Source organism: Sinocyclocheilus anshuiensis, unplaced genomic scaffold (genome assembly GCF_001515605.1).
Source record: "Sinocyclocheilus anshuiensis isolate Anshui unplaced genomic scaffold, SAMN03320099.WGS_v1.1 scaffold491, whole genome shotgun sequence".
NCBI classification, from domain to species: domain Eukaryota; kingdom Metazoa; phylum Chordata; class Actinopteri; order Cypriniformes; family Cyprinidae; genus Sinocyclocheilus; species Sinocyclocheilus anshuiensis.
Window position 1 is genome coordinate 110364 of NW_015551041.1, and position 224 is coordinate 110587.

Genomic DNA, 224 nt, shown 5'->3' on the forward strand with positions numbered 1-224 from the left:
ATATATATATATAACCCTAACACGACTGTCATTTCTTCTTTGAGATGTGATGGACATGACATTGTGAACTTTACACTGTTGGACACAGGGGCGGACTTATCCATTAGGCAAAGGTAGGCGACCGCCTTGGGCCCCCAAAAGCCAAGGGCCCCCTAAAACGCTTTTCATATAGGATATGCGCATTAAGCGCGGACACGCGAACGGTTGCTGTTTACAGTGTTTAT

General features: G+C 46.0%; 1 pseudogene; it reads right to left on the reverse strand.

Moving 5' to 3' along the window:
* The window catches only part of LOC107661494 (UDP-glucuronosyltransferase 2A3-like), a 2714-nt pseudogene that overhangs the window by 277 nt on the left and 2213 nt on the right, over nt 1-224 (reverse strand).